This window comes from Pinus tabuliformis, chromosome J (assembly GCF_031772625.1).
Source record: "Pinus tabuliformis cultivar Carrire ecotype Pingquan chromosome J, CPIR1, whole genome shotgun sequence".
Taxonomy (NCBI): Eukaryota; Viridiplantae; Streptophyta; class Pinopsida; order Pinales; family Pinaceae; genus Pinus; species Pinus tabuliformis.
In genome coordinates this window covers 397,851,633-397,874,402 of record NC_142295.1, presented here as the reverse complement: position 1 = coordinate 397,874,402, position 22,770 = coordinate 397,851,633, and positions in this window count along the sequence as shown.

Here is a 22,770-nt window from a genome sequence, read left to right as displayed (position 1 = left end):
CCAAATATAAAAAGATGGGAAAAAGGGTTCAAATTTTTTGAGGAGATAAAGAAGAATTACTCCCGAGAATAGAGAAGCATGATCCCAATGTCAAAATAAGGACTCAACCTGAACAATTGAAACTCCTTACCAGTAAATCCCCCAATGTAGAACCAACCACACCAAGGGACAAAGACAATATAACTAAAGAAGAAAGATAAATTAAATCAAGGATTACTTTAAGAGCCCTGGTGAAAATTCCATGTAATAAAGTAAATAAAGGAAAACTAAGACCATGGGTAAGGGACACGTTTTCCAAGCTGAATGTTGGGTAAATATATCATAGTGGGCATCACTGGATGTGTGCTTTGGCTAAGGAAAATTGGCAACGGCTAAGGCAAAGGAATTAAAAGGAAAAAAGGCATTTTGGTACATTTATTTATGAAAATAAAGGAAATGAGGAGAAAAGTAAGGTGAAAGGTCACAGGTTGCATGTGAGGAGGAAATTGAAGGAAAATAATGGAAAATAAAGAAAACAGAGGCCTTATTAATAAAAACACTTCTGAGCATCGGTTGGTAACCTTTTGTCAGTTCAAGTTTGGAGTTCTCTCATTATTCTCTCTCTCTCTCTCACTCTTGGTCACTTGGAGTTTTATTGGAGCACTCTATCTCTGGATTAAGGAACGAAAAGAAAGTAAAGGGAAAGGAAGGAAAGAAAGGATCAAGAAAGGAAAAGTAGGATCAATAAGATTCAGTAGGAATACTTGCAAGTAACCTTTTGCATATGTGATTTCCTAGCTGGCTTGGACATGCTTGGCTTTGCATGTTGGTGTATGGTTATCTTGCTATCATTGGCATGGTTTTGTCGAGTTATGACAATGGTTTTCAACATAGCCTTGCCTTTTTCTGGATGCCATGGTGTTGGGATTTTTATTTTAGTTTTTGAGCTTTGGTTTGTCGGATGGATTTCGGAATCCGGTGCAGAGGTGGTCTCAAGTTTCATTCCTAAAGGCCTAAGAATCCCTCAACCGGTTTTAGTGGGATACACAGTAAATCTAGAGGGAGGAACCTCAGCTTAGGGCCTAGTCATCCGCTTTTGAATTGTGGTAAATCCTAAGAGACTAGTCTCGGTTTAGTGCCTAGTGATCCAGGATTAGATTGCGGTAAAGCCTGAGAGACAAGGAGACAGAAAATTCCTCAAGGATAGTGATGGATTCCAGATGACATTCCAAGTTTGGTTCGGTTGTGATAGAAACATCGGGTTTGGTGTGATCATGGTTTGGTGAGGGTGGAGGTGGTTTAACCTCTGGATTCCCTTGGTTGTTCTATGAGATCCCACATTCATGCCTGGAATATGGCACGAGGGTGACTGGTTGAAAGAGATATTTGGTTCATCCATGCCTACAGTTGGGTGGTACATGGAAGTCTCGAACCTGGTCGGATTTGCCTATGATTAATGAAAGATAAGTTCTCTTACTTTTTCACTTGTTTATATGTGAATTTGATGGCTATCCCATGGTTGCTATATTTATGGTATTTATGTTATTACTATGTTGGTTCTATGTATGATTTATGACAACAACTCTATATCGTTCTCAACATGTTTAATGAACAATGTATATATGAACTAATGGATGGAATGGAAGTTAAAGTGATAAGGAAACAATGTTTCATGGTGAATCTTAGATAAGTATGAGACCCCTATGCTTAAATATGTTATTTACACTTGTAGGTTGCATATTTACTAAGTGTTTGACAAAATGTCTGTCATGGTTAGGCTTGGTTAGGTCAAGCCCTTGAGAAAGTTTTTGGTTAAAGGCTTTGCCTTGGTTTCATCTATCATATTGGAAAGTATCATCAAGTTATAGACATTAGTTTGGAGACTAGCCCTAAAAAAGTGGCTTAAATTTTGCAGTCTCTAGCACAAAACTGGCTGAAAAAGAATGAAGTCTCCCACTTACAAGCATTATGGGAGCAACTATAGGGTTCCAATCGCATGCATGCCTTGTCATGGGAGCGACTCTGGGTTTAATTCATTGAAATTCTAGGTTAACTTAGGGGTTGGGCACTTGGAGTGGTCCTAGCGGTCCTGAAGTACCTAAGGGAGGTTTGTAAGGCCTTGTTTTGTCGACTTTGTTTCCTTAAGGTTACCTAGGAGGTTGAATATTATCATAGTGGCATCTCATCGCATGTTTACCCCGGCTGGATGGGGTATATGCGGGAGGAGGGCATTATAGAATGGTATCAGAGCGTGGTTGCTCTCTCCTTGGGTGAATGTGTTGGTCATGCATGCATGTTAGTTGCGTGTATGTCTCTTACACTTGCATTCCATGTGCCTATTACATTGTATAATGATTGATTATATTTGTAGTAAGGTTGTCATGAGAAACTTGATGTTGATTTTGTTGAATGCATCGACAGGAGTATATGACTGGTTACATGATTTATGCAGCTTGATTACATCCTTGTATGTTAGTTTGCAATCTTGTATGTTTGATTACATGTATCAGTCTTGTAGGTTGGTTACAAGAATTATGCTCGACTACATGCGTTCATGTGTATGTGTAGTTGATTAGGAATTTCTTATGCATGTTGATGATTGCATATGACAATGTTTACAATGGATTAATGGTTGTTTTCATGCATGAGGTCATGGTTTGTGAAGTTGATATGGTCATGCATTGATGACTGGACTCTAGCTAGAATGATGTGAATAAGGTTTGGCACTCAAGTGTTATATGTCAATATGTAGTTGTCATGCATGTATGGTCTTGGTTATAGTTATGCATGAATAGTAGGTCAAACATGCCTTGTGAATTCATGGTATTCAATTTAGGTCATCAAGGTGATATTGGTATGTTATGATGCTAATGTGTTGGCTGAGATAGAGCAGGAGATGCAAATCATCATAATGAGGTTGCAGCATTAGACTTCGGGGTAAGAGTAGATCATTATACAGGTATTGTATGTTGGCATGCAAGTATGTAAGTTCATGATTATTATATGCATTAGGTTTATGTGCGTGTCTTTTGATGTTATGATTACATTCATGATAGTTGTTAGTTTATTAGTGTAGTTAGAAGCACATGTGTTGGATAGTAAAGAATGATAGTAACCTGTAGTTGTATGCATTGCTATTGTTGCTTTATATTAGATAACCTGATGATTATGTTATATGTTATTGATGAAGTATCTTATAAGTTAACTTGTTGTTGTTAAATGATAGTTAGCTTGATGATTAGGGTTATAACATTTATACCTTGTTGTTATATGTATCACACTAAGTTGGATTGGCCTATGCAGATGGTTATGGTTGCGATATTCAGATATGAGCCAGCATATTTGTGATATGGTGTCGTACTAATCTAGACTGGTCGTACATATGAAATTGTTATGCATGAACGAAAAATGCTTATGAGCTTATGATGTGAACATGTTAGTTAGTTACTGTTATTGATATCATGATTTATGTTTGAGTTGATATGTTGTGAAGTTGTATCATGCTAACCTAGATTGATTGTGCAGATAAGATCGCCTCCCTTGAGATACATTACGGTATGAGTTTTCTTATGTCGTATATTTGGTACTTTACTGTTTGATTATGTCATCTAGTTAATTTATTTAACATGGTGCATTGCAATTTGGTTGAATGTTTGATGAATTGCATAATATGAGTATGTGTTCAAATGATTTTGTTTTAAGATGATTGTACTAACACATATATGTTGAGACAGTTGATATGTACTTGAGTATAGTAGGTGATAGTTGTAGCATTATGTCTAAGGACTATGAGTTGACTATGGATTATGACATGATTGTTAGTCTTGGTAAAGGTTGATTTCAAATTGTTAGATATGATTGTTTTGATCTTTAGAATGTGAGACTGACATGTGTGAGAAAGTTGCAGGGAAACATGCTTGTTATTAGCATGACAAGGTAACAATTGATGTGCTTATATAACTAACAGTTGGGTGATGTGACAGTACTAGTAAGCCTCAATTGCAACCAAGTAAAAAGGTAAAAGGAAGGAATTGGACAAGAATTCCTTTGGCTATGTTTGGAAACCCTAATTCCAAACGAATGAGTGCTTTGCATACAAGAAGTCTTCTTAACCTTGATTTTGTCTGACATTATGTGGATATGTGCTAAACTCATGAACATGTACTTGACAGGTACATTAGCTAGAAGTGGATATATCAAGGGGATTTGAGTCCCTTGAGAGATGGTGTGGATGTGCTCAGTTGCAAGCAATGTGGGTGGCTTAACAAGATAATGTAACTGGTGTATTTCTATGATTATCTATGCACTGATAGTTATGTATCTATCACAGTGTGATGCAAGGAGTTGCATGGTAAGATAAATTTCCATGAAATCTTGAAGGAGGCTCAAATCAAGCTTTCCTTGGGAACCATGGGGATTGAGTCTTGGTGTGTGTTGTTAGTCTTGTTCTTTTGGTATTTTGTGATTGTTGCACTTGATTTTCGATTTTTTGCGTGCGTCTGGTGCATAGATATGCCACTTTGTTGTGGTGTCATGTTGCTAATAGTTTTCATGGTTCTGCTTCTTGTTTGTTTCTTGGAATTTCCTTTTATGTTTTGAGTCTTGGGAATTGGTTGGGAAAAGAGGAAGTTAATGGAGCTCTGGGAGAGCTATGTGTTACCCAACAAATGATGTAAGACACGAATGAAGCTCGGTGCATAAGAAAGCACAACGGAAGGTAAGACTATGACAGTCGGTTGGACTAGTTGGTACATAGTGGTAAACAGAATGTGGCAGTACATACATGTGAAAGGTAACTAGAAAAGGTAAAGTAAATGGATTTGAGGTGTCATATGCCTTGGCTATGTTGGGAACGATTGTTCTCAATGTTGTGCATGAATAAATGAAGTTCCTTTAACCTAGACCGTATGTTATCCAATAATTATGTTATGATCATGATTATGTTGATGATTATATATGTATAGATGTATGTATATATGTCATTGTCTGACATGATCATGATTGTTTTATGCTAAAGTTTATTATGTATGTATGTATCCATGTATCTATGTTACTTTCTGACAGGGTTGTCAGGGATCATTCTTGTGGAGGAATGATTTCTTATGCAGGTGAATGACATGAAGAGGTTCCTGGCTATGAGGAATCAAGTGAGAAGAGTAGTCATGAAAAGTATATGAGGTGAGTATCATGTGAATATCAATTTATATTGTATGCTTGTATTATGCCTATGCTTATGTTATGGATAAGTTATACCAAGGGATACAACAATGAAATGAAAGTAGTGTGGTCTGTGACATGCTGAGAGAAGCATGGATAAGACTCTGTAAGAAAGGTTGTTTGGTAAAGATAGTGTGGTTTTGGATATGTGGTACTATTGTTGTGCATGTGATGTTATGCGCATTTAGATGTTGGATATTCGGTGCTACATACATATTGTATTGTCACATGATGTATATGTGGCGTTGTGTGCATATGGTACTATGCGCATGTTGGATATGTGGTGTTGTGTATAAATGATGTTATGTACATGTTGGATATGTAGTGCTATGTACATGTGGTGTTGCGTGCATGTTTTACATGTGGCGCTATGTACATATGGTGTTGTGTGCATGATTGTACAAGTGGTGTTGTGTACATGTTGTACAAGTGGCGTTGTGTGCAGGTGGTGCTGCACACATTTCATGCATGTAACACTGTGTACATGTGGTATTGTTTACATGTTTTACAATGGTGCATTGTAGATGTGGCATTGTGTGCACATTGTGCAGGTGGTGCCATGTACATGTGATTTTGTGCGGAGGTTTTGTAGGTGGTTATAGTGTATAGGTGGTACTATGTGATGGGACTCTAAATTATACATAAAGTAAGGCCCATGCCTCTAAATTAAACATAAATTAAGGCCCATCTAACCATCTTTCAACACATTAAACCTCTCTTTTTGCATTAGATAATGTATTTTTAACTTTAATATATTCATTAGGAAGGTTTATGAATAATTGCATATTTGTGCCTAATATTATTTATTTTTGTGGAATATTATGAGAATATTGGGTAGATTATGAAGATTTGGAGGAGGAGATAATTTAGGGACTTGCTCCCTACTACAGGAGGATCAATATTAAATAATAAATCAACAAGATATTATGGAATTATGGCACAGATTGTGGAACTCCAATGATTGAGAAAATCTAGGAATGTGTTCCCTGCGATTTAATGCAAATTCCTAGTATTGGGAATCAGATCCACTAATCAAGGGATTTTGGTGGGGAAAGCTTCCTCCTTTCACGGGGAATGATTCCTAATCATTTTGTATAAGTACCAAGTCGAATTTTCCTCTAGGAGGGATTTTTATTAGTCTTCTTGTGGAGAGAGCTCGTATTTTTGTACCTCCATTGTATTTTCTTGCAGGGATGTAATTGTATTGATGGAAATAATGAAGATTGGTGTCATGTTCAGCTTCTAAGTCTTGGTATCTTCCATAGGACTCTGATTTTCCTTGGGCTTGGCCATCCCAGGAGACTTAGAGCCCTTTTATATAACTTGTTTTTATTCTTTTCACTTCTTATTCACATGCATCTCTTATTCTTGTTTCTTTCTATTTCTGCCTTTAGTATTAATGATTTCTTGTTGTAGTATTGGGTTAAATGGTTAATGTAAGTTATTTTACAAGATAAAAAACATAATTTCATCCTTGGAAAGGATTTGGAAGGTCATAGTAATCATTGAGCTACTTGGATTAGTTTTCTTATTCCCAATTCTAAATTTCTGGAACTCCTTTGTAGCAAAGAACAATAAATTTCTACTATTTTTTAGAGCATGCTAACGAGCTTCAATCAAGTTGATTCCACTTGAATTATATCACAAAAATATTTTATTTAATAAAAAAAATCACCCCACTGCATCTTCAATTGATTAGGTTAGGCATTTGATAGATTTACTAGCTCACTAGTTCTTGAATTTTTGGATTTTAGACTAGTAATTTTACGTTATTTAAGAAATATTTCCCATGTATAAATGAATTTGTGGATAGATGTAGATAATAATGTGTGTTGTTGTAGGATATTCTACATTGAAAGGAGACCTCTCGTTCACCTCATCCAAGCCTCATCCACCCATGTTGCCAAAATCCACTAAAGTCTCAATCTGAATTCTTGTTTTATAAGCAAAAATTGCCATGTCCATTGAGCAAATCTACCCATCTTGAAGCCCTTGCTTGAATTCTGGGTAGTGTCCACCACCTCCATGCCTTATTCTTCAATTATCCACCTTTCCCAATCTCCATTCTACCTCATATACCACTTTCTAATCTTTCGGCTTGTTCTTGTAATAAAACAGGGGATCCTGTAGGAACTAGTACATCCTGTAGACAATCCTGTAGCGACCTGTTTTGAGACAGAATTGAGAAAAATCATCATTGAAGATGGGATTAGGCCTCTAATTGAACTCCAAGCGATCAAAACCGTTTTACCCCTCTTCCTCCACACCTGTCTCCCCTGGAGAAGAACAAGGAAAGATTAGCATTTTCATTTAGAAAATGAAAAGATAAAGATAAATAGTTCTTTTTATTTCTTAATTAGCACATGCATGCATCAGTTAATACTCCCTAGAACAGATTCCATGCTAGTTAGTTTAAATAATCACGTGTGATAAATAGGGTTAAGTTAGGCTTCTTTTACATTTATTTCATGATCTTTATGCAATTAGAATATGTTTCTTTCCTTGTACTTTATTTCTTGCAATAGGTTACGGTTTCCATTTCGAGCAGTTCATTTTATGCAATTAGTTTAGGATTTGATTTTAGTACATGCACTCCATTACATCATGAAAGAAAAGGAAGGACACATTGTATGCTGCACATATAGTTCGGATACCTCTTAAGTTTGTACGAACTCCAGGTTGATAATTAAAGTTGTTAGAATTGAGAGTTGCAGCATTCTTGTTGCAATATTGAGGCTCGTCACTATGTACATGTGGTACATATGGTACTGGTGTAGATGCATGTATTTCATGGTGTTGTATGATGTGTGTAGTTGTATGTGTGTGATGCACACTATTTGTATGTGCACATGGTTGAGGAGAAGGCACTAGGTGCTTGTCCAGTGTGGAAACCGATTTGGAGTGCGTACGGAATAAAGACAAAGGTAGAAGCTAAGGATTGATGAAAGGATAAGTATCAACATTTTATTTTAGTTTTATTCTGCATGTGATTTATGATTATGGTATATGATTATTATATGTGATATATGATTCTAGTTTATGATGGTTACATGTGATTTATGATTTTGATCTATGATGGTTGTGTTTGAGCTAACTAGATGTGATATGTTTATACATGATGTTTGATCAAATAGTTAGTTTGACTTGTTGGTACTGGAAGTGAACAAGATTGCAAGTGTACCTTATCGATGAACTACCAATGATGTATGATTCGAGGTTATTTCAATTTACTTGAATCTAATGAAAATTATGTGCTTGGAACAAGAATGCATGAACATGGCCAGTTGGGTGGTTGAAATTGATTGCAAGAATTAGAAGCAACAACAAAAGAAATTGGAATATGCAATAGTATGCTAGTAGAATACTTAAAGATCGGTGCCATTATGGGACACTAGTACCCAATAATGTCCATTGATTACCATGATCATGTTATGACCGGTATGATGAGGCATGTATATTCCTTGGTTTTGTATCATCCAATGCGAGGAAGCCCTGCCAAGGGATGGATTGCCAGGGTTAGGGGATTTCGGGGAACTTGGAAGGTGAGTGATTGGACGAAAGGGGTGACTGGGTTTCCTAAGGGACTGTGTAGTAGGGAAGGGAACGTTGTAGATATATTGGTTTTGGTCATTAGCATTGCTAGATGGAATGAGATGCACTTTAGGAGTGCACCCTAAAACAATGAGTCGATAACTGTTCACTGAGAGGACAAGTGGTGTAGGATTATATCACTGGACATTGGATGCAGCTTTGACTGTAGCAGTGGATTATGGACTTCTTGGGAAGGAGGTGAATCCTGGTATTACTTTGAGGCTGGAGGTGTGAGCCTATAGATTCTCTTGTTGATTGATAGAGGAATCATATCATTTTATTTGTTGGTTTAGCAAATGTGTGTATGTGTGTTTGTGGTTATTGTAAATACCGTAATGAGTTGTGTTATAAAGCTCCGATATGCAATATGGTTGTTATCTGGTCATGTTGTCATGATTTTTTTCTTTTGAGTAGATATTTTGTTGTAAATACAACAACGAGTTAAGTTATAAATCTCCATGGCTAGTATGTTTGTTTTTTAGCGGTTTTGCTAAGGTCATGGTGTGATTTAACACTGAGGATGGTGTTCCCCAAGGGGGAAGGTTCTGTGACAGCCCTAGTAAAAATTCCATGTAATAAAGTAAATAAAGGAAAAATAAGACCACGGGTAAGGGACATGTATTCCAAGTTTAGTGTTGGGAAAATATATCCTAGTGGGAATTACTAGATGTGTGCTTTGGCTAAGGCAAAGACATTAAAAGGAAAAAATGCATTTTTGGCACATTTATTTATGAAAATAAAGGAAATTGGGAGAAAAGTAAGGTGAAAGGTCAGAGGTTGCATGTGAGGAGGAAATTGAAGGAAAATAATGGAAAAGGAAGAAAATAGAGGCCTCATTAATAAAAAGGCTTCTGATGATCGGTTGGTAACCTTTTTTCAGTTCAAGTTTGGAGCTCTCTCATTATTTTCTCTCTCTCTCTCTCTCTCTCTTGGTCACTTAGAGTTTTCTTGGAGCACTCTAGCTTTGGATAAAGGAAGGAAAAGAAAGCAAAGGGAAAGGAAGCAAAAGAAAGCAAAAGGAAAGGAAGGAAAACAAGGATCAAGGAAGGAAAAGTAGCATCAAGTAGCTTCAAGAGGAATACTTCTAGGTAACCTTTTGCATGTGTAATTTCCTAACTGGGTTGGACATGCATGGCTTTGCATGTTGGTGTATGGTTCTCTTGCTATCGGTAGCATGGTTTTTCCAGGTTATGACAGTGGTTTTCAGCCTAGTCTTGCCTTTTTCTGGATGCCATGGTGTTGGGATGTTTATTTCAGTTTTTGAGCTTTGGTTTTCTATATGGATTTTAGAATCCGGGGTGAAGGTGGTCTCAAGTTTCATTATCAAAGTCCTAGGAATCCCTTGACCAGTTTTGGCAGGATACATGGTAAAGCCTAAGGGAGGAGTCTTGGTTTAGAGCCTAGTGATATGGGTTTGGATTGCGGTAAATCCTGAGACACTAGTCTCAGTTTAGGGCCTAGTGATTAAGGATTGGATTACAGTAAAGCCCGAGAGACAAGGAGATAGAAAATTCCTCAAGGATAGTGATGGATTTCGGATGATATTCCAAGTTCGGTTCGGTTGTGATCAGAGCACTGGGTTTGGTGTGATCATGGTTTGGAGAGGGTGGAGGTGGTTTAACCTCTAGATTTCCTTGGTTGTTCTATGAGATCCCACATTCATGCTTGGAGTATGGCACGAGGGTGACTGGCTGAAAGAGAGATTTGGTTCAACCATGTCTACGACTGGGTGTTATGTGGAAGACACGAACTTGGTTAGATTTTCCCATGATTAATGAAAGATAATTTCTCTTACTTTTTCACTTGTTTATATGTGGATTTGATGGCTGCCACATGGCTGCTATATTTATGGTATTTCTCTTATTACTATGTTGTTTCTATTATGATTTATGACAACATCTATGTATGTCTCTCAGCATGTTTTTAATTTTAAATGAATGAATCATGTATCTATGGACTAATGGATAGAATGATAGTTAAAGAGATAAGGAAACAATGCTTCATGGTGACTCTCAGATAAATATGAGACTCATATGCTCAGATATGTTATTTACACCTGTAGGTTGCATATTTACTAAGTGTTTGACAAAATGTTTGTCATGGTCAGGCTTGGTTAGGTCAAGCCCTTGATCAAGTTTTGTGTTAGAGGCTTTGCCTTGGTGTCATCTATTATCTTCAAAAGTATCATCAAGTTCTAGGCATTGGTTTGGAGATTAGCCCTAAAAAAGTGGCTTAAATCTTGCAGTCTCTAGCACAAAACTGGCTGAAAAAGGCTGCAGTCTCTCCCTTGTAGGCATTGTGAGAATGAATATAGAGTTCCAGTCACATGCATGCCTTGTTAAGGGATTGAATCTGGGTTTAATTAATTTAAATTCTAGGTTAACTCAGGGGTTGGGCATCTAGAGTGGTGGATTAGCTCTTGGGGGTCCTGAAGTGCCTAAGGGAGGTCTGTAAGGTCTTACTTTGTCGAGTCCATTTCCTTAAGTTTACCTAGTAGGTTGAGTCTTATCATAGTGGCATCTCGTCGCATGTTTACCCCAACTAAACGGTTGCTTGGGTATATGTGGGAGGAGGCCATTACAATTACCTTCTGAAGAATGCATCGATGAGGCTAGTATTTAGCCATCAAGAATGATTAAGGAGGGTAAACAATTCTCACTTCCACTTCTATAATTCTTTGAATTTAGTGACATGGAACCAAATAACCTAATGCATTAACAAAGTTTGGCCCAACGAAACTGGATCTTACAACATAAAAAATATCAACTAATGTAATTCATAAACCAGAGAGGATGACGATAACTACTAAACCACTCAAGGTGTTTAGTTTAGAACATGATTTCCAGGTGAGGGTCTCAACAATACTAGACCAAATTGATTAGAAGAAAGAAAAATCCAATAAAAAACTTTAAATGGCTTGTGGTTTTGATACTATCAAACACAAAGGGGAGACTCTCATTTGGAAAATATTACAATCCCCTACTCCAATTAGTGTTTGAGCGCTCAAAATTATTACCATATTTAAAAAGAAAAAGATAATGGAAAATTGAATTACAAGATAAGTGTAGACTTGCGTAAAAACGAGCAGATTTAGAGGTACCAAATGCTATAATTTCCAAAATAAGTTAAATGTTTCCATCAGCGTGGATCCCTGTAAATTAATTGTCTACATAATGTCCCCTATTATCACCATGAATGCCTACTAATATCTCTCCCTTGAGTGAACTAATTATCCCTTGAGTGAAGAGTCACCATGATATGGAACCACACAGACACTAAAAGAACCTTCATCACCATTTTCTTTGATTTGGTTTATGTCTATGTATTGTTTATTTTCCTATTATTTACAATCTCGTTTAATGATCGCCCACCATGGGGTTTGACTCATTAACTCACTAAGTTATCACTCCTTAAGATTATTAATTTTTATTAGATTCTATTTGATGTGTTGTTTCTTCAAAAGCCATCCTTAATAATATATTAACCTTTATTATTAAAGGATGTGTATTTATGTAAATTATAATGTACCTATATGGTTATGAAGTTACTTGTATATGATAAATATTCAAAATGGAAGTTTAATAATATTGTTAAAAAATTATCATATAATGAAACTTATAATAATATTGGGAAAATAAAATAAAATGGAGTTGGTCAAGGCCAAAATATGTAGGAAAAATCAAAGTGACGAGCATCTAGAAAAATAATCAAAGCGACGATTATAAATAAGGGCACAAACCCAAATAAGAGAGTGCTAGTCAATGCCCTTTGAATACTAATTGACAAGCATAATTAAAATCACAAACCCAAATCAGAGAGAACTAGTCAATGACAAGCATAATTTAAAGTGCATGCCCAAATAAAAGAGCACTAGTTAATGACCATGTTGACCAAGATATCTAAGGCCTTATACCAACCAAATACCAAAGAATCAATATCTAGAAGGACTATGGGGCCTTACCCGTTTGTAAGATACCATGGAGACTTGTGCTAATTTGGTATTTTCTACTCCTCTGTGGGGAAAAAATTAAGACATCAGTTTACTTTAACAATAGGTTTTATATCAAATTTATAAAGTAATCAATATCTATAAGGACTATGGGGTCTTGCCCATTTGTAATCTCCCACGGAGACTTGTGCTACCTACTCCTGTGTGGGGAAATTAAGACATCAATTACTTTAACAATAGGTTTTATATCAAATTTATCAAGGACTAGTTTTTAATTGTGATTTTTTAGAAATTTTGGCGGATTTTTGGCCATAATCTAGTGAAAATATTGTGGTTAAATATTGTTTTGTGTTGTTTAAACTAGTTATTTCACTGCATGTATGAATTCAACACCCTAAAAAACCCATGGGGCATTTTGATTGTGAATATTTCACCTATCAAACTTGTGATTTCAATAAATACATGTAAGATTCTAGACTAATTAGATTAGAAAATAAACAGAAAATCTTTTCAAAAAATCATACTTAAAAATTACTCAATTTATAAAAGTGTCTAGAAAACATAAACCTTCAACTATAAATAATTAAATTAAAATGTTATTAGTTGTTTTATTTTTTTTAATTTCGGTTCCTAACTTGTTAATAATCATTTTCTTGTCATGTTTACTCCATAATTTTATTTTTAATTATAAATTTTGTTAGTCATGGTATTAGAGATAGCAATAGATTTGTTTGTTATTAGTCTTACTTTGGTTTATTAAAATATTTATGCTTTTAAATATGATTTCTTAATAAATTAGAAATATTATTACACTTTCCTCAAAATATAGTTTCATGTGTATTGAAGAGTACTTATCGTTTTTTTGGTGAACACTTTGTATTATGATTTCTAGATATTTTTTGCTAATTATTAATTACTATTTTTATTTGTGATAATTAATTATTAGCACAACTACATTAGAAAATGTGGTTGATATACACCAATCAAAATCTTTTATCCCTTTTTAGAATTAATGACGTCGATGCTATTTGTTATTCTTTGTAAGATGTCACTACTTATTTGATAATTTGCATGGTAATTTCAAAATTTTGTTAAGTAAATGTGAAAAGGTAAAATGAATTTAGAGATGCAAGGTAGTTAGTATTTAAAATTTCATTTTTTAATGTAGAGAAGATGATGAGAGTATGCCAACATCTTTCATTTATGTCCATAACATAAATACGTAGATTAAAAGAAATATTAATCTACTAGTGTTCAATAATGAGGATGCCTATTCCCCAAGGTGGGTGCTTGCATGGGGGGCTAACCTCCATGACTCGATATGAGTGCCATGTATTTAATAGAAGGTGGCAAAGCACCCACCAAATGGCGATGTCAATGGCATAAGGTACAACTACACCTAAAAGGAAATCTAGTTTGATCGTGAGAGGATTACAACCAGGTTGCCTGGCTCATAATGATAACATCTAATGAGGAAGGAAACATCTAGTCCTAGGAAACTTATATCAAGAAAGGAAATATCTAAATAATGTATTTAGATTTTCCTATTTGGAAATTCATAAGAAAGCATGCATGTTCTAAATATGTATTTGTAATCTCTTTAAAAGGATATCAAGCCTCATGATAATAGAAGTGAATGTTACACTCTTCTATTTTATCTTGTGTGATTGTTCTTGATTCAATAATTATGATTAGATTTTTATAAGATCCAACTGAGAGGTGAGGCTCTCTAATCCTCACCTCCCATCAATTACAGATCAATTGGTATTAGAGCAAGTCGCTCCTTGAGGCTTGATCTAATTTGTTTTTTTTAAATGCTCATTTCTTTAAATGTTGCAGGTTATTATTTTCTAACAATTTTAAATTCACTTTCTTTCTTAATATTTATCTTTTTCTTCACACATTCTCTAGCTACAATGTCTTATCTCCTCTACCTCATCAAAATGTCCACAACACCCATTGCCACTTTTGTTACATGTCTGCAACACAATTATATTTTAGGTATATCTCTGGTGTGCCCTGGTTCTATACTGCACCCAGAATCCATGAGTTTTTATATTAGGAACAACATTCAGAGTGGGTTCCCTTTCGATACATGCCCTCCCACCTTGCTTTAGTAGGCACCTACTTCCTAGTCATCAGTTTCAGCATAGTAGCATATGACTTGGGTTCATTTGGAGATGTGCCCTCCCAACCCCACCTATGTAGGCACCTACTATTTTATCATAAATCAACATCACATCACATAAACTCTAGTAGCCTCTAGTTTGGGTTCATTGGAGACATGCACTCCCACCCCAGGCTATGTAGGCATCTTCTACTTCATCAACAGTGAGAATCACATCACATCAACTCCAGTGACATTCAAAAATCATTTCAGCCATGGTTTCACACTTAAACCGGGAGGCGGAAAGTAGGGGAAACTTTCCATCGAAACCAGGAGGAATTGGGCAGCGAAGTTGCCTAACTCATAATGGTGACATCTAATGAGGAAGGAAACATCTAGTCCTAGGAAACTTATATCAAGAAAGGCAATATATAAATAATGTATTTTGCTTTTCCTATTTGGAAATTCATAAGAAAGCATGCATGTTATAAATATGTTTTTTTAATCTCTTTAAAAGGCTATCAAGCCTCAAGATAATAGAAGTGAATGTTACTATCTTCTATTTTATCTTGTGTGATTATGTTTGTTTCATTAATTCTGAGCAGAGTTTTGTATGATCTAGTTGAGAGGTGAGGCTCTCTAAGCCTCACCTCCCATTAATTGTAGATCAAAGGACACAAAGGTGATGCCCTTCACTGCATGGGAGTTTAGAGAAGGTCAAATTGTCCTACATTCATCTTACAGAGGCATCCTAGTGACGACCATGGAAACTAATGAGCAATTGATAAAATATCGTAACAAAATATGGAGGAAGGTGATTAAAGAAGGGCAAGTTGTTGCTCTCTCTATTTCTTATTACATTCCACAAAATTATTTCTTGAAGAAAATTCCAAACTTGTATGGACTTACCATTTCTGAAGCATACCAATTTAGAGAGAAGAAGGATAATTTTAGTCATACGATGGAGCTCTCACTATATGTAGGCTTGGAAATAGCTTTTAGCTTGAAATTAACCAACCGAGGGTGCATTATCTTTGATTCATTGCAAAATTGGAAAAGGAGATCCAAGTTTATTTTATATGTAATTCATGTTCTAAATAATCCTTGAAATGTGTATGTATTTCTCTTAGTGGTCTACATGAGTAGTGGGTTTATTATTTTCTATTTTTCCCTCCCTTCCCTTGGGCTGTTAATTCTAGGAAGTGTGTTCTTCAAGGATTTTATTTTATTTTCTTCACTCATTGTTGTCCCCTCACCTCACATGTTTCTCCTTATCGGGCGAACTTAGACCCACTATACATTTGGTTATACCTCATTTTCTAGCCCCTTTTTCTCTCTGCTACTCCTCCTGAAGCACCTATTGTCCCTCCCTTACCTCTTCTCTCTACTTCTTATCTAATTTTGGTTCTCCACTCCCTCCTTATGTTCCTCACCTATGTTTCTCCCCTCACTATACTCCTTGAATGAGCCATATTAAATCATTATATTATTTTTCATCCATATCAATGCTTTTAGAGTGGAAAAAGTGGCAGAATCAACTCATTGGACCATTTTTACAATAGGACCTAGTTTGGAAAATTGTGGTTTAAAACTCTTCGGGAGAAGTTTGAGGCATAAAAAAATGTTTTTTGGGAGTAAAATTTTCCTACTTAAGTGTTTAACCTTTTTCCTATTCTACACACAAATACCTTTCCAACGACACAATAATTACCTTGATTAGAGTCAGTATACAAAATTTATGCCACTTAGACATTGACCTTCCTATGTTGACCACCATAATTTGAGAGGGTGCCACATCATCGCCCATTATTCATTGAAAAGGAACGAGCCATGTGATCATTATAAATAATAATTAATAAGAGTAAATATTTTAACTATAGATGTGAGTTGAAGGAGTCAATCCTAACCACTAGTACGCTATCTAGCTATGTTATAACCGAACCACTAGGAAGAAAATGGTTTCCATTATTTTCGAGTGTGTTTTGTTCCATAGACGAGAAGAGTAGTTGAGAGGAATAGGGAGAGAGAAAATAGATAGTGTTTTTTCACTGTGGTATCCCATAGGCCACATGCCTCACTTGTTGACATATTGGAAATTCATACGAAGGGGATCTCCTCGGTATGAAGTCCCAATTTGACCTCATACCATTTGAAGGAGGAGCCCAAACTAGAAATACAGTCAGTTGCTATTATCCTTGGGAATTTTCCTTGGCTGCAATTATCAACATAAGAGATTATACATCAACCTTTGAATCAAGAAAGTAAGTTGACACTATGAGGCATACAAATGCAATGTATATAAGGTAATTTCATGGTAGGGAAAGAGAGAGTGAGCTTCTAGAAGATAAGTAATGGTACTATCCTAAAAGACAGACACAAGAGCATGGAAAGAGTCGTTAGTTAAGCTGCAAAGTAGTTCATAAGATAAAAATGATCATAAAAGAAAATAACAATGCACATTTAACAAGATGTATACTAAAACCAACGAAATAGTTCATTTTTATTAGTATGTGTTAATATAAACATACACTGCAAACAATGAAAAAATAGTCTCACAAACATTCATGACATACGCATGAAAGTGTGTTGGCTCTGAGGGCTTCATATATTAAGTGAAACACCAAAATATAAAATTACGATGCTGCCACATTAGTCCCAATAGTGGAACATTAAGTCACCACTTTCTCCTAAAAAGAAATATTTTCTCTCCAATGCCAAGCTAGAGAAGTCAAGGAGAAAAGTCCAAAGTCCAAATTCCTATCTCTTGAGATATGAGGGTGTATTTATAACAAATGAGGTGACTCTTCACCTCCCATGTGACTCTTGACTTCCCTCATGACTCTCAAGCTTCTATTATGACTTTTCAAATTTCTATATGACCTTTTAACTTATAATTACTTTAGAACTTTCTAGTGACTTTTCAAATTCCATGTGGGACCCTTGGGCTTCCACACATTTTATATTTTCTCATTTTTTTGGGATTTATATAATTACATTCCACAAGTGATGTGGAAAAATACATTGACACATATGACTTTGTAATGACACTTTGAGAACTTAGAAGTCATGACTTGGTGAGAGTAACAAAAGACTTCATTTCGCCAATTCCAAACTTTTCTCCTTACTATTATGACTTTGAATTCTTCATGTTGGATATTTACTTGTTATTTATCTTAACCTTCCATGTTATGCAACCAACTCAAAAATAGATAGATCACGACTTAAAAATTATCCTCTTTGAGGGAGATGTAATGTTTAACCCCATAAACAATGGTGAGAGCATAAAACATAAAACGAATATACACAAATATTTTCCCCTAGATCCAGAAATTGGGACTACCAGATTGATTTTTCATTATATTCATTTCAATGTTACGATACATATATATACATGTAGAAGCATCAATAAACCCCAATCCATTAACCCTATATTAGAACATAAACGTAGTTCCCATGACCGGATCTGCAAAATACCAGGGACAAAAAACCATCATGCCCAAAACCATGTGCGAAAACAATGCATAAAACCATAGATAGGTTTTCCCACCTAATATAGGGTCCCAAAAAAAACCCCAGGGCACTGCCCTAGACCCCATAGAGTGGGGTTGTCGTGAAATAAGGGGGTTTGTCTCCCCCCTGTGACCCCCGCCCCCCCGCACGTGGGGCTAGTTGTGGAAATAATATAACACACACTGAATATTTTCCCACTTATTTTTTTCTTTCCACAGAGGCCACATGAGAGCTTAGTCATTGGTCCAACCTTGCAATGGCCATTGTTTCTATACACCACAAAAACTTCTTAGTGCTCACAGATTTCGTCAATACATCTACAACATTCTTCAAATTGTCCACCTTTACCAGCATCACCTTTTTTCCTCAACCATATCCCTCACAAAGTGATACTGAACATCAATTTTCTTTGTATTTGAATGATAAGCAAGGTTCTTTGCCAAGAAAATTGCACTTTGGTTTTCACAGTCTCTCCTTATTGCTCGTTGTACCATCCCCATATTTGAACACAATCTCTGCAACCAAACTTCTTCCTTGCTTGCATGAGTGGTTTCCACGTATTCTGCCTCTATATTTGAAAGTGCCACTACAGACTATCTTTTGCTCATCCAACTAACTGCACCTCCAAATAGGTTAAAATACATGTCCACTTGTATATCTTCTATGATCCAGATCTCTAGCCCAGTCTGCATCAAGAAATCCACAGATGTCCAAAACTCTATCCAATCATGATCTTTCTTGGTAGCATAGACCATAATCACTAGTTCCACACAAATACTTGAAAACCTGCTTCACTGTTGTCCAATGCTCCTTCTTTGGTTTTGACATAAACTTTCTCAATACTCCCATTACATGTGCAATATTGGGTCTAGTACAGACCATTGCATACATCAGGCTATCAACTGCACTTGCATATGAAACATAGGACATGTCCTCTTCCTCTTCATTTGCTTTGGGACACTATTCAGTGGATAAATTTACACTGAAAGAAATAGGAACCTTCACCGGTTTACTATCATGCATATTAAACCTCTGCAATATTGTCTCAACATACTTCCTCTAGTTTAACTAGAGCTTCATTTTTTCTCGATCCCGTTTAATTTCCATGCCCAAAATATAGTTTGGAGCACCAAGATATTTCATGTTGAATTTGGAGGACAATTGGGTCTTTAATTCTTGGATAATTTCTTTATTCTTTCCAATCAACAACATATCATGCACATACAAGACAAAATAAATAACACAGTCACCAATTAATTTAAAATACACACAGTGATCCGATTTTCTTATGGTGAAGACAAGTCCCCCTATATATGTATCAAATTTCTGAAACCACATCCTGGGTGACTGTTTAACCCATACAAAGACTTTTTTAACCTGCATACTAGTTCTTTCTTACCCTTCACCGCAAAGCCTTCAGGTTGCTTCATGTAGATCTCTTCTTCCATATCCTTGTGAAGAAATATTGTCTTGACATCCATTTGTTCTACCTCAAAATCAAAAGCAACAACAATAGATAAAAAGTAATCTAATACAAGCTACCTTTGCAAAAGGAGAAAAAATATCACCAAAATCAATTCCTGACACCTGGGAATAACCTTTTTCTACCAACCGAGCTTTGTATTTCTCCACCTTGCCTTATACATTCATCTTCTTCTCAAACACCCGTTTGTTGCCAATGGGTTTCCTTCTAGCTGGTAACTCCACCAGATCCAAAGCCTCATTTTTGTGCAAAGATGCCATTTCATCAACCATGGCCTCTTTCCAGATTTTTCCATCCTCTGAATCTACTACTTCCTAGACAGTTATAGGATCATCATTAGTAATAGATAAAGAAAAATTTGAATAGAAAGCAGTTGGACTATACCTTTCTGACTGCCTTCTTTCTCGAACTGATCTTCTCACAACTGGAGTTTGTGGCTCTTCATCTTTTGATTCCTATTCTACTAGAGATCTGATTCCTCCTCCTTTAGCTCAAACTATATCTTCTTAGGTTCCTGTTGATGGTGATGGACCTACTGACATGTCATGGGATCTCCCTGGTAAGAAGCCCCAATTAGACCTCAGACCATTTGGCGTAGGAGTCCTAATAGTGGGTCGTACGGTAATGCCTTGGCCGCGGTTTCACACAGAGGAAAGTAAGATGTCCCTGTTGGTAGCAAGGGTGTGACAACTACAATAAGTCAAGGAAGATGCATGAGAGGTTCAAACACACGAAAAGTGAGGTGATTGCGCCTCTTGGAAACCTATAATAATATGTAGCTTAGAAGGGAACACATGAGTGAAGATGCATCACAAACTGGAAAGCAAGTTAGTGAGCAATCCAAAGTGATGGTTAAACCAACATCACATTTCAGAAAGATTCATACATACTTATACAAAATAGTCCATACATGCATGCATAAGCAAACATATACATATATCATTTAGAGTAAAACAGATAGCATAGAATAGAATACAACATATGAATGAAACGTGTTGGCTCTATTATATTAAGAAGTGTAAGTTCCATTCATACAATACATCCATGTCCATCCACTAGATCTGATAGCGGAATGTTACAGCCACAAATGCCTACTCCTCTAAAGAGATATACTAGATCTGCACAATGGAGAAGCCAAGGCGCGTTACAATATTGTCCAAGCTTTCTCTAAGATACTCCTATCGAAGCTTGGCTAACCAAAATCCTTTACAATGATTTATGTGGGACTATTTATAGCAAAGGGTGGGGTGGCCCTTGACATTCCCCTTTTTGATAGTTCATCTACCCTCATGACTCTTCATCTACTCTATGATTGTTACATCCAACTATCAACACATGAACTTACACTTGACAAGATGTTACATTATAATGCACATGTACCCATGTGAGACAAAATGGCTTGAGAAAGTCATGTAAGACGTGACTATGACTTGGAAACTGTGGGAAGTCCAACTCTTTGACATCCTCACGATGATCGACAGTAGCAAACTGATGCCAAGATCGGTAGTCTGTGATCGTTTCCATGTATTCCAACATGACATCTTTCTGGAACCTGACTCTTGCATCCATAGCATTTGGTACACTACTTGGACTCCTATGTCCAACTCGTCTGATAGCATGTGCATCATTGTCTTTAGCATGGCTAGACCAACAACATACTTGTGCATGGTGTCTGTAATTATCGATAAGTCTAGGCTGGTGGCTATGCACATCAACTCATCAAAGTACGAGTCAAGCTCTAGTCGTACCTGTGCCTTTGTCTTCACCTGGGTGAGAGTCCCAATAGATGGGATCGCATGTGCACACACCAGAATATCCATACTCTTGAATACATGTGCATGGGAAGCATGTAGACTAGTGATGAGCTGTGGGAACTCTACATAGTTCTGGATCTGACTCTAGATGTGTGCCTTTAGCTTGACCGCTCTGGGCTTCATCATCTTAAGCAAGTGAAGTGGGCATCCCTTGTATCTCATTGTCCATGTTTGCATGTAATAAAAAACAAAATGCACATTCGACAAGATACATTCTCTTTTAGCACATCATTGCTGGAATACAATGCCTACATGACTATGTCAAGGGATAATACTTCATCCAGTATTGTCTTCTTCAATTCTACTCGGGTGGATGTTGTAACCAATTCTCATCCTTGCTTGGATCTCTGTAGCTCCTTAGCCATTCACTTGTTCTCAGCTATCATAAAGCGAATAGTCGAGCTAGTGGCTTTAGCACATGCTCTGGTGGCATTGGCAAATGTTGTTGGATGTTTGTGCATGTCAGAAATGATCACTCATTCCTCTAACTGCGCAGGAGATGTATGATCTTCCGAAGTTGACATTCTGTGAGATTGAACAAATTTATGTTGAGACTTGTTCCGGCTGATCTCCAAGGATCTCAGTGTCTCCTTGGTCGCTTGGGACTTTCTCGTCTTCTGGATGTGGTGCAACTGGTGGGTCAACCTATTTGTGGTGAGGCATGATGTCGATGTCTTGTTCTAAGTCCTGCTGCTCCATATGCATATCCATTTGTTCAAGTGATTGCTCTATCTCCTGAGCGAAGTCCTGCTCCTATGATGGTTCACCCTATTTTCCTGATGCCAGTAGTTCTGACGAGTCCACTACCTATACGAGCATTGTTTCATCCATCTACACAAGTTGTGCCACTTATTGTACCCGTTCTTGTTGCGCTTCCTTCTCTTGTCTGCGCAGCGCCTATTCCTTCCAGAGTTGCTCCGTCAATTCGTGCAACTCTTTCTCTGTTTCCTCCATCCTCCATTTCTCTCTCTTCCTTTATGCGTTTCTCTTGTCACATTGTTACCTCTTTACCTCTATAGCCATAGCTGCTTTTTCCACAAGTGGATCTTCTCAGAACTTGTAGCTTTTCTCTTCCTCCATGTGATCGACAATCTTCCTCTTGCCCTTGTCATGCACTGGT